Source organism: Furipterus horrens, unplaced genomic scaffold (genome assembly GCF_987537825.1).
Source record: "Furipterus horrens unplaced genomic scaffold, mFurHor1.1.pri manual_scaffold_2, whole genome shotgun sequence".
Classification (NCBI taxonomy): domain Eukaryota; kingdom Metazoa; phylum Chordata; class Mammalia; order Chiroptera; family Furipteridae; genus Furipterus; species Furipterus horrens.
This window is the reverse complement of record NW_028327172.1, coordinates 147004496-147020621: the sequence shown is the minus strand read 5'-3', so window position 1 is coordinate 147020621 and position 16126 is coordinate 147004496.

The following is a 16126-nucleotide window of genomic DNA, read 5'->3' as shown; positions in this document are numbered from 1 at the left end:
TAACGTTGATTTATTTAGAGCTTAAAGAATAGTAACATATTTATTTTATACTCTAAGGATAGTAGGAGTGGGTGTGTGGTTACATGATATAAAAACAATGACAATGAGTTTGTTTTTCAAGTCGTGGAATTACAGTTATGCAATGAAGTGGCTAACATCCAGCATTTAGCTACTCCCTGAAAGCCCCTGTCTCATGGTCAAGGTGGCCTGGCTGGTTCATGGGTGACACAGGATCAGAGGGAGTAAAAGCCCTCTCTGGTGAAAGATAGTTGATTTAATTACTTGAATGTGTTGTGTATTTGGATATGTTGTGAATTTTATGCTGAACATCACCTTGAGGACTTCGAGATTTATGTTCTTAGAAAACATCCGAAATAGAGTTAATGAATCTATGGCCATACCACCCTGAATGCACCTGATCTCTCGTCTAGATAGGGCTAATGCTATGGCTGTCACTCAAGTTGAGCCAGGTGTATTTCTTCATTTGTTATTGTCTGCTTTTCTTCCTTGTGGTTTAATCTTGCTGAGTGATGTCTCTCCAAAAAATAAAAAATAAACAAAAATTTGAAGCTCTTCCTTTCATAAGGATAATTGTTTCTACCTGAAACTCTTAGAGAGGTTGTTTGTAGTGATTTGACAATAATCCTAACAGGAGAAAGGAGAAGGAGACAGGCTTTGGAAGTTTCAAATTTTATCAGTGAATAACTTATGAAATGCTAAAAGATGCTTAGAAATGGAAGTCAATTTAGAATACTCCCTTCTCTTCCTCACTATGTCCTATTTATCTATCCAAGTCCCATCTCTCCAGTCTAGCTGTTGACCGCCTGTTAAGTCATCCCCATTGTGCTGCCTTATGTGGCCCATCCCATTCTTCTTCTTGGACATGTCATTAGGTTACTGTCTGATTTCCCTGAAGTGAAATTTGCCCGTCTAATCATGTTGCTCTGTTACAGTTAGGATCCTTTTGGTAGTCAGTGATTGAAAATTCCAACCAAAGTAGCTTAAGCAACAAAATAAATTTATTGGCTCATATAACTTATTGTGCAAGGACAGATAGCAGGGTAGCCTTAAAGTGGTTTCAAAATATGGGCACAGGACTGTTTCTCTCTCTGTGCTTGGCGCCTCTCCCACAGTTACTGCTGGCCTGTAGGACAGCTTCGTGAGACTCAGGAACAAGAGCCATGCCCTTAAGTAAATGTCATTTAAGTTAGTATATGTTAGTTCTTTAATAAGAATGATTCCAAAATCATCCTGTCAAGTTATACAAATCAAATTATTGAACACACAGTAATAAAAATTAGTTATTAGCTCCAAGTTAGTAATGAAAAAAATCAGTCTGTACTACTTGATAATTTGTTGTATAATAGTTACATGCCTTGCCTTTGGCATGAATGCTTACTTGTTGCAATAATTTCTCTTAAAAAATGGTTGTTAGATTTGACAATATTTCTTGTAACTTTGTATAATTTAAATATTTAAGAATATATTTTAGTTCTGGGAAGCTATATTCTTCAATGGGGAAAAATATAATAGCTGAACACTTTATCTTTGAAATTGGAACATTTAAAAGTGATATGTATTCAGATGGTAACTAGACTTCTTGCGATCAATTCATAATGCATATAAATATTAAATCATTATAATGTGCACCTGAAACTAATAGGATAGTTTATGTCAATTAGATTCAATTTAACTATGCGTATAAAAAGCTGCTAAATTAAAAAAAATAATTTGTACTGAAGAAATTTCTGTGACAACAAATAGTCCTACAGTGGAAGTGACCGCTTATGCGGACTTCCTTGGAGGATCATGTAAAGATTTAAGGACATGCACATGGAAAATGTACGATATTGTGCTTGAGGAAGCCCTCAATCAGTATTGGTTATAAGTATTATCAATTATTACTCAGACTTAGTTCGTGGAGTCCACTTGTTTTTCTCCTTGTGCCTTTCTGGTTCTTAGTGTTTGGACAAGCAATCTGGTTGGACAGAGCTCTGTAGGATCTGCTGGAAACAGTGTTTGGACAGCAAATTCATCCCTTCTTCAAACTTGGATTGCATGTGTGGGTGATCAGGGGGAGGGCTAAGGGAGGTTATAGAAGGGATGGGTATGGAAGCTTTCCCAGCACATGACTTGCTGTGACCTTGCTGGCCTAAAGCCGTCTCAGCCTCTAACTTCCTGAATTCTTTGCAGTCATCAGTTACCAGCTTTCTGTCGACGTCTGGTTGTTGGTTGTGTTTGCTTGGATCTCTGACTTCCCGGAATCCCTAGGTTGCTGCAGCATCTAGGTCTCCAGGTGCTGACCAGCTGCATCCCCTCATATTTCTGGGATGGCTCCTCTTTCCAAGTTCACCCTTCCCTGCCCTCGGGGTGCCCAACTTACTGCTTCCTGAGAGCATGGGCACTTCCTCAGTACATTTGGACATGCTCTTCCCTCTATCTGAAGTGCCCTGTCCCTCTTGACTGCTTAGCAAACTTCTCATCCTTGAACACTCAACTCTGAGTAAGTTGAGGAGCTTTTCCATCTGTGGAAAAGCCAGGCCCTCTAGGAGGCCCTGACAGCCTGTCATTGGTATTGATGAGGATGTTTGTGTATTTTACCTCTTTCATTGTTTTTAGAGTGCAAGCACCTCAAGGCCAGAAATTTTGTCCTATAGCTTTTTATTTCTAGTGCTTATCACGATGACTGGCATTAAAAACAAAACAAAACAAAACAAAAAACCCCAAAAATCACCTTTGTTGAATTGGAGTAATGAATGAATGAAATGCCTAAAGCTGCACTGAAGTAGATTTCTTCATGAGTTACATATAAAGCACCCTCTACTGCATAAGTAATTAGAGAAACAAAAACCTTGGGGCCCCTTTGAGAAGAGCAATCAATAACTCTCTTCCCCATGATGCTCCTGCTAAGCCTGTAAAAGAGAAAGTCTGAAGACTTGGCTTTGCAGAGCTTAGGCTGTCATTCTTTCAGTGCCTTCTGCAGCTCCAACCTCCTGTCCAATTTCCCGTTTTACAAGTTGGGGAAGTTTTCTATCATCGAATGCTTTGTGGGAAAGCTTGTGAGGCCTACAAAGGGAGGGGCTAGGAAAATAATCTTGAAGTGGCTGGGATTTGTTTTTTGATAAGAATGACTCACTGTGTAGACTGCCTGCAGCTAAAAACAATAATATTTTAAAAATGTACCTATTGTCAAAGACTGTGGGCAAACAGTCAAATACCCTGTAATTACATAATGGGACTACAGAAGCTAGTAGCAGATGATGGGCTCATACTTTTCTTGCTGAACAGGCCTTTCCTACCTATGCCAAGATCACAATAAAAGTTCCCATTAGTAACATCAGGCATGGTCCTGGCAATGGAATAGGACATTCCAAAGATAACAGCTTTCATCAATGGAAAAAATCTTGATTCTGACTTCCTAACCTGGTATCTAGGCACTATAAAGAAGTTTTAGCTAATCCCAATATTGAACAGTGGGTAAGAATTCAAAATCCAGGGGTGATCACTTCCTAAGGTATATTAATGTCTAATCACTATATTGTATACCTGAAACTAATATAACATTGTATGTCACTATAACTGAAAAATAAATTATAAAACAGGAATTCAAACTCCAAAGGCAGATGGCTTGGGTTTAAGTTCAGGTTCTTGCACTTATTTTGGGCAAGATACTTAATGTCCACATGCCTTATTTTCCTCCTCTGTAAAGTGGGTTAATCATAATGCTACTAGTGTTCTTTGAAGAGTAAATTAGTCAATATGTGTGAAGTACTTACATTAGTGCCCGACATATCATAAGCATAACGCTCTGCCAGATTTTGGAATGCTTAGGGTGGGACCTCAGGTGGGAAATTAGCAAATTGTGTAGAAATACCTGTGGATGTTTCTGTACTGAACATCTTTAAAACTGCATCCTTCTATTTTAAATTTTCTCCATCAGCAGAAAATATGTAAAAACATTATCATTTGTTAAGAGGGAACATTTATAATGGAAAAAATGATTAGAGAGCAGTGCTCAGTTCCCTTCTGGAAATGTACCTATTCCCAGTCCTCAGAGAAAGGAAGAAGTTGAATTCCGAGAAGGTAATTTGGAAGCTTTCAGATATCACTTCTCTCTAACACTGAAATATAGCTGTTTAATAGAAAGGACACATCTATTATATAGGTTTATTTACTTGCTGATTAACTTAATATTTTATTTTATTCTGTAAGCATCATTATAGTTATTCTATGTTCTATGTTTTCAATATCAGTAACAGTTTGAACCCCTAGATCTTTTGATTCTAATGACTCTTTAAATGTTTGGTATAAGCAGATTATAATACCTAAATTGCATTAAGAGATTAATTACATTGTACAATCACTTCTAATAATAAACAAATGAATCATTTGTACTTCAAATTAGCCTTGATGGTTCTGCTTTCCAACTTCTCATTGATTAATCAGGGAGAATACCAGATCTAGGATCCTTTTGTTGTCTTTTCAGTCAATTAATAATCAAATATTGAGTAACTATTATGGGCCAAGCTTTGTGCTCAGGCAATAAGATGAATTATTCATAATATCCCACCACTCAAAGAGTTTATAATTTAGTAGGGCAGATTGCTTCCCTTTTGCCCTTATCCAAAAACATCTTAATCCGGGATGATGTCTGGAATTTTGAAAAAATTTAAAAGGGTAACTTGATTTCAGCTGTTATTCTGCATCAGCCACAGGTGAAAAGTTGTGACGTAGGGAAGAGTTCTGAAAAGAATGAGAAAAAGAATTGAGAACATTCCTCTAAATTGTTGGAATAGATTCCCAGGGCTGCCTTAACAAATTACCACAAATACGGTGGCTTCAAATAGCAGAAATTTATTCTTTCACAATTCTGGAGGGCAGAAGTCGGAAATCAAGGTGTCAGCAGAGGTGTTCTCTCTCTGGATACTCAAGGAGAGAATCCATTTTTTTTTTTTTTTGCCTCTTCCAACTTCTGGTGGCTGTTGGCATTCCTTGGCTTGTGGCTGCATCACTCCAATTTCCTCTTCCTTGGTCATATTGTCTCCTCTTCTTTGTGTCTTCTCTTTTTCTTATTTCAACTCTCCTTCTGTCTTTCTCTTATAGGGACACTTGTCATTTGATTTAGGGCCAACCCAGATAATCCAAAGTCATCTCCTTACCGCATGATACTTAATTACACCGGCAAAGATCTTTTCTCCAAGTATGATAACACAGATATTGGGGATTAGAACATGAACATATCTTTTGGGGGCACCACTATCCAACATGTTACAGTTGTCTTTACAGTATATTTTCTTTTCTTTTTTTAAAGGATATATGAGGTTTTTAAAAGGTTTATTTATTTATTTATTTATTTATAGAATGAGGGGAAGGGAGGGAGAAAGAGGGAGAGAAACATCAATGTGTGAGAGAAATATCAATAGGTTGCCTCTTGCACATGCTCAACCCAGGACTGGGCCTGCAACCCAGGCATGTGCCCTGACTGGGAATCAAACGTGCAACATGTTGCTTTGTGGGATGATGCTCAACCAACTGAGCCATGGCAGTCAGGGCTTTACAGTATATTTTTAATATTTTTGTAAAATGTTCTAGATTTTTAGAAAAATATTACATATTCTATTAAAATATAGGTGCCAAAACATTTCCTATAAAGTAGTAATTGTGAGTTTTTCTGTTATTTCTTCACTTATGAATAATTAATAATTCATTATATAGCCACCAATCATGCTTTCATTTCACAAATATTTTTAAACTATTAAATTTTATATGTATTGCTATTATAACATGTTAAACTTTGAGAAAAAATGGATTTGTAAATTGTATAAGAAATACAAATTTTCAAACTTCTTAATGTCTTAAGTAGAAATGACAATTGTTTTTATACCACACTTGTAACAATGATGCTGAAGCAATAAGATTTCTTCAGAATTCCAAATCACATATATGCTATCTGGATATGGAAAAGTTAAGAGAAGCCATAGAAAGTCTTACACGACAACTTCCAGTTGGGCTTAAAAGTCACCACCCTTGTCCCCACAAGAAAAATTCTGAACAAACTAAAATCAACAACTTTTCTTAGATATTCAGAGAAATGAAGTCTCACAGGGCAATCCACTGCTCCCCAAACTGGAGAGACAGATAGGCAGGTATGGACAATCACAATTTACCAGTGCAGAAGCCCATGGAACAGAAACCTTCATGGGGACCTGTGCTGGAGTATGAAAACCTAAGCTGTAATTGAAGAATTGCTAGATTCTCAATTTGGAAAAGTCTGAGAATTAGAAACTCTAGTGGGACCTAGTCTTAGGAGCCCCCTACACTTTTGACAGTTTTACCTCCAGGAGCCCTATCAGTTCTCACAGTGAAGATCAGAGAAAAATCCTCGTATGCTTCTGGTTGTGGGAGCAGAGAAGGAGCCATTTTGAAAAAACTTAGATCATTCGGTTCTTCTTAATAAGATCTGACCTTAAGAGAAACTATTTTATCAGAGCCTAATTACCCTGGGGAAAGGAAAGAGCTCAGTTCCAGTTGACTCTAGACTTCCTGTCTCACCAAAGGGAAGGCGGGGATATAAGAAGTATTATACTTGTAAAGGTCACAGCTAGGGGAACAGTCTCATTAAAAGACTGAGACCTAATCTTAGGACCATAGAATGCTTCTTTTCCCCCATACTCTCCTAACACATCAATAGGGCTTCTGTGTAATAACAAGGAAATACTACTAAAAGAACTTTAATTCTTATACCTTATTTTAGAAGTTTCTAGAGAACCTCAAAGACAACAGAAGAGACAAAAATAGGACACCAGGTGAAATTTAAATCTCTGGCACCTATGACTGCAGCAAATAATAAATACAATCTAAGTCCTAGACACATAAATTAAAAATCCTCACAATAAAGACCTATTTTACCTTGAGCCCTTCTGCCGAGTACATCATACCCAACTTTCAACAAAAATTTACAAAGCATACTAAAAAACAAAAAGCATAGTTTGAAGAGACAGGGCAAGTTTCAGAATTGAACACAGATATGGCAGAGATGTTGGAATAATCAGACTGGGGATTTAAAACCACTATGTTTAATATGCTAACAGCCCTAAAGGAAGAGGTGGACGACATGCAAGAACAAATGGGTTATGTAAGCAAAAAGGTGAAGACTCTAAGATTGAATAAAAAGGAAGTGCTAGAACTCAAAAACATTGTAACAGAAATGAAGAATATCTTTGATGGACTGGACATGGCTGAAGAAAGAGTCAGTGAAGAAATGTCAATAGAGTCTTCTAAAACTAAAATTCAAAGAGAAAAAAGAATAAAGATAAAAGAAAACATCTAAGAACTCTGGGACAACTACAAAGGCATAAATCGGCGTGACATGGGAATACCAGCAGAAGAGAAAGAGAATGAAACAGAAACAACATTTAAAGCAATAATGACTGAGAATTTCCTCAATTTAATATCAGACACCAAATCACAAATTCAGGAAGCTCATAAAACACCAAGTAGAATAAATGCCAAAACAAACAAAAAAGAAAGAAAACAGAAAAAAGAAAAAAAAAGGCATCTAGACATATCATCTAAATTGTAAAGAATTTTGAAAAGTACTGGAGGGGGAAAAACCTTACCTATAGAGGAGTAAAGAAAAGAATTACATTGGACTTCTCTTCAGAAACCATGCAAGAAATAAGAGAATGGATTGAAATATTTAAATGGTTGAAAGACAAAACCACCAAGCTAAGATTGTGTACCCAGGGAATTTATCTTTCAGAAGTGAGGAAGAAATAGACTTTCTCAGATAATTGGAGATTGAGGGAATTGTTGCCAGTGGAACTGCCTTGCAAGAAATGTAAGAGAAGTTCTTTAGAGATAAGGAAAATAATGTATGTCAGAAACTCAGATCCACACTAAAAAAGAAAGAGTATTAAAGAAGAAATAAATGAAGGTAAAATAGAATGCGCATTTCTTATTCTCACTTATCTAACAAATAACAGTTTGTTCAAAGTAATAATAGCAACAGTGTCTTCAGTGAGTTTAGCATATGGATAATTGCAATGAATGATGGCAATGTGTTAAGGGACAGGAGGGAGGAATTGGGAATACTCTGTTTTAAGTTGTTTGCACTATCCATGAAGTGGCATAATATTATTTGAAAGAAGATTTGGATTAATTGTAAATGTATGATGCAAACTCATGGGTAACCATTAAAAATGTTTAACACACCACAGTGCCTGGGACATAGCTAAGTATACATATTCTTATTTTCAGATAATAATTATAATGCAAAAGGCTAAAATATCTGGGAAAAGAACAGAGATAGTAGGACAGAAATGTGAGAAATATTCATAAGCAAATTCTCATTTAACAAATGCTGGCACTTTAGAATATATTTGAAACAAATGCTTGCTCTTGAGATGAATGGGTTCCTTCAGTATTGAGATCATTTTAGTTTCCATAAGCATGGCACCTACAGTCAAAATACCCTTTAAAAATACTCCTCAAATTGTAAAAAAAAAAAAAGTTTAAAAAGAAGTATAATTAATATGCTAGGAGAGGAGAAGAAAATAGAATCATAAAACACTCAAACGAGTAAGCAGAACACAGTGGAAGGCAAAAAAGGAACTAAGAACAAAGGCAATAAATAGAAAATAGTTGCAAATATGGTTGATATTAATCCAACCATATCAAAAGTCTTTATTTTATTTTATAATCATAACCACTCCCTAGTGGGATGATTAAGAATAAGGGCTGCATTCAAACTGCCTAGTGTTCTGGGACTTTCTCCTGGTTTTTAAACTCTCTTTGTCTTACTCTCCTCATCTTTGAAAAGGGGGAATTAATAGTACCAATTTCATAATATTGTTATATGTATATAGTACAGTGCTTGCCACATAATAAGCACTCAATAAATGCTACCTACAATTGTTTTCTGACAGCATTAGAAGAAAAATGTTTATTAAGTACCTACTCTGTGTTAGGCATAGTATAGGTGATGTGGTGATACAATCTGAATTGTGTTTATTAAAAAAGAATACACACACCATGTGTATATAGGAAAATTAAAAAGTACATCCTCAAGGATGTGTTTTAGAGAACTAGAAGGAAGAAATAAATCCCATCATTCAGCAGCAACCATTGTCAACACTTTGATAAACATTCTTTATACAGTAATTTTAAAAAGGAGATCATTATCCATATTGTTTTATCTGCTTTTACATCTTTACATTCAGTATATCTCTAATGTCTTTCTATGCATAAAGACATATTTTTTAAAGATTTAAAAGTGTGCACTAATTTTACATGAAGTTTTAAAATTTAAGTCACTTTGGGGACTTCTGGTCAAGATGGTGGCATAGGCAGACACGGCTTGCCTCTTTGCACAACCCCATCAAAATTACAACTAAAATACAAACAACCATCACTCAGAACCATCAGGAATCAAGTTGAATGGAAGTCTGACAACAACAGAATTAAAGAAACCACATCCATCCAGACTAGCAGGAGAGAGGCAGATGTAGAACGGGCTGGTTTCTCATAAATGTATAGTGCATCAAAATTTGGGAGGCATATTTTGGGAGTGGGAAGACCCAGCCCCATACCAGGCCCCTGAGCTCAGGGTTCCAGTGCCAGGAAGATAAGTCTCCACAACCTCCGGCTGCAAAAACCAGCAGGGATTGAGTCTGTGGAAGAAATTGCTGGAGTCCCAAGCAGTTTCTTTGAAAGAACCCACACATGGACTCATCTACTCAGACTCACTCCCTCCGAGCTCTAGCACTGGGGCAGCAGCTTGAAAGGCACACGTGGCAGAAAGGGAGGAACTGAAGCATCTGGCATCAAGGTGAGCAGAGGACACTGTCCCTTTTCTAAACCTTCCCCCGACAGGGCCACAGAGCCAGGAAGCTGGTGCCACACCTGAGACTCCATCAACCTGGCTAATACTGTTTGATCTGCCTTGGAGATACCCAGAGACTCTGCCCCACCCAATTTACGAGTCCACCCAAGCTGCTTTTCCATATGAATGGCTGCTCTTGGTTCATGCTTTACAACTTCCTAAGTCCTCTCAAACAAGCAACAGCTGGCCTCAGTGAGATCCAGACCTGGCACTAGCAGCAGCCAGCCTAAATTCACAGCTTGGCTTCTCCTGGGAATCTTCAAGCCTAGCACAGTACCAGTCATCTCAGATTGCTTTAGAGATCAGGCAAAGTGACTCTGGGAAAAACACAGATGAGGGCTGACATTGGCCTGCACCACCTGGAAAACCCCAGGGCCAGCACACCCAGTGGACAGCTAAGACCATGTTGGAGCACCACCACCTTGACCCTGCACAGCTGATCCTCCACAGATAGTAGAGGTTGGTGGTCAGTGGTGACAGCCAATCTTTACAGCTGACTGGCCTGGGTAAATCCCTCCTGTTGATTTGCCAACAGCAACCAAGGCTCAACTACAAGAGAAAAGTGTACTCAACCCACACGATGGGTGCGCCTTGAGTACCCAGCTTGGGTGATAGGGGATGCTGTGCCACTGAACCCTGCAGGACACCTACTACATTAGGCCACACTACCAAGACGTGGAGTCAAAGCAGCTCTACTGAATACATAGAAATAAACACAGGGAGGCTGTCAAGATGAGGAGACAAAGAAACACGACCCAAATGAAACAGCAGGTCAAAACTCCAGAAAAAGAGCTAAGTTAAATGGAGGCAAGCCATCTATCAGATGCAGAGTTCAAAACACTGGTTATAAGGGTACTCAAGGAACTTAGTGAGGACCTCAACAGCATTAAAAAGATCCAGTCAGAAACAAAGGATACACTAATTGATATAAAGAACAATTTACAGGGAAACAACAGTAGAGTGAATGAAGCTGAGAATCAAATCAATGTTTTGGAACGTAAAGAAGCAAAAAAAGAACCCAATCTGAACAAGAAGAAAAAAAGAATAAAAAATATAACGATAGTATAAGCAACCTCTGGAACAATTTCAAGAGGTCCAACATTTGCATCATAGGCATGTCAGAACAAGAGGAAGAGCAATAAGTTGGAAATATACTTGAAAAAATAATGAAAGAAAACTTCTCTTTGGTGAATGAAATAGACATGCAAGTCCAGGAAGCACAGAGAGTCCCAAACAAGATGGAGGTAAAGAGGCCCACTCCAGGACACATCATAATTAAAATGCCAGAGGTTAAAGATAAAGAGAGAATCTTAAAAGCAGTAAGAGAAAAGTAGTCAGTTACTTACAAGGGAATTCCCATAAGACTGACAGCTGATTTTTCAAAAGAAACTTTGCAGGCAAGAAGGGACTGGCAAGAAGTATTCAAAATGATGAGAGGCAAGGACCTACAACCAAGATTACTCTATCCAGCAAAGTTATCATTTAGAATGGAAGAGCAGATAAAATGCCTCCCAGATAAAAAATTAATGGAGTTCCCCTTCACCAAACCATTATTATATGAAATGTTAAAGGGACTTATTTAAGAAAAAGAAGATCAAAACTATGAACAATAAAATGACAAAAAATGCAAATCTATCAAAAATTGAATGTAAAAATCAAACCAAGCAAACAAGGGAGCATTTTGATGGTTGCCAGATGGGAAGTGGTTGGGGGTGGAGAATGGGAGAAGAGGTGAGGGGATTAAGAAGTACAAATAGGTAGTTACAGAATAGCCATGGGGAGATAAAGTACAGTATAGGAAATAGAGAAGTCAAAGAACCTATATGCATGACCCACTGACATGAACAATGGTATGGGGATTGCCTGACAGAGTGGGGGATGCTGGGTGAAGGGGGGCAACTGTAATAGTGTAATCAATAAAATATAATTAAAAAAATAAAAACAAACAAAAAAGTCACTTTGGCTTTGTTGTTTTATTACATTATGGAAAATTAGGGAGATGCAAATGACAATTACAAAACCAGAGTCCTCTCACCAGAAATTGAAGCCACTCTAGGCCAAATCTCTGCCACCTTTAGTGAGCTTCCTTGAGAATTCAAGCAGTGGCAGGAATATACCAGTAATTGAATTTCCCATTTTCAGCTGAAATGTTGAAAAGTAAGCTTAAAAGAAAGACAAAATGGAAGGTCTACATAGGAAAGTCTACATGAGAATTTTCCAAACAGCAAAATCTGTTGCATGTACTGCTGGAATTTTATGAAGGCCATTTATACATCATAGGGTCTGAGGAAAGTAAAGTAGAAAGAAATTGAAATTCTATGTGCTTAGCTTTGAGGGGCCCCACCCTCCTCCATTCCCTGACTACCAGGAGTCCCAGGAGAGTGTGGGACCTGTTTTTCTCTCCCATCAGCTTTCACCCAGCGGGCCTTGGCAGTCTCTGGGAATGACCTCTCCACACCCCTGGGCTCTTATTAGCAGCTGGAAGAAGATTTGTGGGGTGAAAAGCTTGGGTGTTACCAGGCACATTCTTTAAAATGTGACCAAAACAAAACAAAAGCCCAACCCTAAAATCTGTCCTGAAAACTGGTCATTACTTTCTCTTGGTTCCACCTTTCTCTCTAAGGGAGTAAATGAGGGACCATCTGAGTGAAAAATAGAGCTGCCACTGTTAATAGCTGTTCTTGAGTCAGATGTAGCCTGGGTGGGGTGGAAGGGTGGGGAGGGGAGAAGGCGAGATGCCAGTCTTGAAATCAAAGCACCCTTACGCTTTAAAGAAAATCTTTCTTATTAAAATAATGTTTATTGTAGAAAATTTGGGAAATATAGATAGAAAGGAAATATAAGCCAACTATAATCCCACCTCTGCTGACATTTTAGTGTATACCAATCTAACGTTTTTCTGAGCACATTTACTCACATAAAATTAACAAAAATGAGATCATCGTGAACATATGTTTTCATAACCTGTTCTTTTTCACTTAACAAAATATCAGAAATATCTTTTCATGTCATTAAGTGCTTTTTAACATTATGTCTTACCTTTCCAGTTTAATTTTTAAGAGGTACTCAGTGACAACATTACATCTCTGTTTTGTTTTATTTGAGCTTTATACCTATTTTTATTGGGTGAAGCTGTTGTAGCAGCAATAGGGGCTCAGTTTTCTCTATCATATAATAAAGGCCCTTTTTTTCCATCCATTTCCATGTAGTCAGTTCCATTTACTTCATTTAATTTATGTTACTCATGCCCAAGAACACTTAACTTGCTCGGGTACAGTATATTTCTAATGGGCACAACTGGTACCATGCATGTCTGTAAAATGGTAAGGAGTGGATGCCATGCTGATTAGTTTCATGAGTCACTGCAAATGAAGGAAAAAAAAAAAACCCTTTCCAGATCTTTCAGTGAGATCCCAAACCCCTTTATGAAGCAACAAGCCAGTGCATCAGCATGGGTTACTTCTCATAGTTTTGCCACAAGACATTTTTTGCTTCAGTATTTGAAACAGGAAGACATCTTCTAATAAACTTGAACCTATAGTCCACTGAAAAATGGTAATTATGGCCAAGGAAAACGAGAAAAAAATGTCAGTCATTTGAATTACTAGCTTGGTTTTCATTGGGGCAGGTCTTCTCTTCTTCACTCATGGAAAAGACAAGGAGCAAAAATCTTCTTCTTCTGTGAGGCCTTCACATGAAGCTTATTACCAGGAGCACAGGTAGATCAATCAACTGAATTAATTTGTTGATGTGAAACAAAATATAGGGGGAGGAAAAAGGGTAAATGGGGAATAAATAGTGATAGAAGGAGAATTGACTTGGGGTGGTGAACACACAATACAATATACAGATGATGTCTTATAAAATTGTACACCTGAAACCTATATAATTTCCTTAACCAATTTCACTCCAATAAATTCAATAAAAAAATAAAACAAAACATATTCTCCTTTTGTCAACTCATAAACGACTCCTGTCCTTGAGGCTGCTCCATTGACTTTTCCAGACACAAGATTCTTATAAACTGCATTTTTGGCCCAGCTAACTGAGCCTCCCTGTGGCTCAGTGCCTGCAAAGGCCTCTCTGAGTTTAGTGACCCCCCATTTTGTTCTTCTCTCTGGTCCCTGACGGGCAAGCTCAGAGGTTCCTGCTCACTGTGCCCTTTTGGGTGCTGTTCAAACTCCCTCTTGCACTGTGGTTGATCTATTTGCCTCTTCCATTCCTCTTTCCTTTCCTTTCCTTTTGTCTCTTCTTCACTTTCTTTCTTCCTTTCCCACCTTCTGCCTTCTTTCTTCTTTCCTCTCATGGTGACTCATTCACTTGCATCTGCTATTGCTTCTTGTTCCTTGGTGCCTGGCCCCAGGTTCCCACTGCCTTGCTGGAGGTGAGAGTATTGGCAGTCTAAATAAATAAATAAATTTATTGAGGTAACATTGTTTAATAAGGATATATAATTTTCTGGTGTGTAATATTGTAATTTTACATCTGTGCACTCTATTGTGTGCTCACCGCCCAAAGCCTAGTTCCCTTCCATAAATTTGGCCCTTTACCCACTTCACCGGCCCCCAACTCTCTTCTCTGGTATCCATCATTCTGTTCTCTGTACCAGTTTGTGACAACATAAGGTATCCTGGGAGCATTATGCTAAGTGAAGTAAGTCAGAAAAAGACAAAAACCATATGATTTCACTCATATGTAGAATATAAAACAAAAACTAACAAACGAACTAACAAAACAAGCAAAACCAAACTCATAGATATCAGCAGTTTTGACATCAGCAGGAGGTGCTATCCCCATGAATGGCCCATGGGTAATCATTCCTGCTTGGAGCCCTGCCAAGCAAATGAACTTAACCCCTGCCCAGTTCTTTGACCCTGACCTTGTCATGCTACTTGTTTTCCTGGCTTAGGCTGAATAAGTACTATGCTGTCCAAGTGGCCACCAGTGACTGTGAAGCATGTGAAATGTGGCTAGTCCACATTGAGAGGAGCAGTAAGTATAAAACACACATTGGATTTTGAGGTCTTAGTATGAAAATAAAGAATGTAGCTATCTCATTAATTTAAAAAATATTGAGCCCTGGTCGGCTATCTCAGTGGGTTACAGCCTTGTCTCAATAGCCAAGGTTTTGGGTTTGATCCCTGGTCAGGGCAATTACAAGAAGCAACCAATGAATGCATGAATAAGCGGAACAACAAGTTGATGTTTCTCTCTCTCTAAAAAAGAAATCAATACAAATATTGATCACATTGAAATGATAATATTTAGAAAAATTAGGTTAAATAAAGTATATTACTAAAATATCCTCCATTTGTTTCTTTTTACTTTTTAAAATGTAGCTACCAGAAACTTTTCAATGGCACGTATGGTGCACATTTGCCGCTCTCACTATATTTCTGTTGAACAACAACACATGCACAGATCTTCCAACGGTGGCTCAGAACTTGTCACTTTCTAATTGCTAAGGGCTCAGAGCTTTCCTTTGAGGTCATCATACTTCTTTGTTGTTATTTACTTTCCTCGAAATGCAAAAAGACAAGAATACACACACACACACACACATACACATAATTATGTTAATTTATTTTAAATTTAATTTAAAAGGGAAAAACCCCACTGCAGCTACATCTTATTCATGATCAAATTGTGGTCCATAATGCTATCCAGATTTTAAACATGAGCCTAGCTCTTCACTTGCTTTTGTTCTTGAGGTTCAATTTGTGTTCTTGATGGGTCAGGCCATCAAATGCCTACCATGGCCACAGCCTGTGATGAAGGTAGGTTCCTGTGCTTCCGCTTCCTCCACTGCTGCTTAGACCCGACTCCAGGACAGCCAAGGGGTGAACCAATGACCCAGGTATGAAAAGGTGAGCTGCACTGATCAGCATTTTTTTTTTTTCCTGAACTGGAAATAGGGAAAGAATAAGGCTGGAAACTGAAGATGAAAAAAGGCTGAGAAGCAGTAGGGGCCATATATGAACGTGGCCAGTCAAATTTATAAGAAAGACATAAGTAAGTAGAATCTCTGAACAGGGAGACCTGTGTGTGGAAAGCATGTAAGATAGGCAGATGAGGGTGACAATAAGTGAGTTGATAGTGACAGAGAGAAGCAGACATGTAGAGATCAGTTGAATTGTTCTAGTGAGAAGTGTCTTAGTCCAACTGGGTTGCTGTAACTGAAATACCATGAACTGGGTAGTTTATAATAACAGAAATTTAACCTCACAGTTCTGGAGGCTGGGA